Source organism: Asparagus officinalis, chromosome 1 (genome assembly GCF_001876935.1).
Source record: "Asparagus officinalis chromosome 1, Aspof.V1, whole genome shotgun sequence".
Lineage (NCBI taxonomy): Eukaryota > Viridiplantae > Streptophyta > Magnoliopsida > Asparagales > Asparagaceae > Asparagus > Asparagus officinalis.
In genome coordinates this window covers 71625747-71626256 of record NC_033794.1, presented here as the reverse complement: position 1 = coordinate 71626256, position 510 = coordinate 71625747, and positions in this window count along the sequence as shown.

Sequence of the window (510 nt, the reverse complement as noted above, 5' to 3'; positions counted from 1 at the left end):
ATCGGCATGAGCCGAGCCACCTTGAGGTGGCCGGCCATCTGTGTGTTGGCCACACGTGCACACAGGCACAGTGACGCTTGGCTATAAATAGGAGAGGGGGTGGTTCATTTTCAAAGGTTGGAAAATTTGGAGAGAGGCGAAGCCCTGCTAGATTGGAGACTCAGATCTAAAAAAGATCTCAACTTTGGGACTTCGAGGACTTGCTCATTCAGATCTGGTGCTCGGCGACCGTCAACGCCAAATAAGGCAGGTGTTCGAGAGGACCGGATCTCAGATCTACGCAGACGTACTCCGGATCTAAGCTTGGTCTTAGATCCCGAGACTTGGACGATTGTTTCCTTGGTGAATCAATCCTCCCCGGTTATTATTTCCTTCGTGGAATAATACCCGTCGTACTGTTTAAATCTGATCGGATCTAGATCTCGCGGTGGTCCACGGATAAACCCCGGCGCAGGCAAAGAACCCACAAAGCGAGCGACCGCAAAACAGGAGCTCGTGATTTGTTCGACA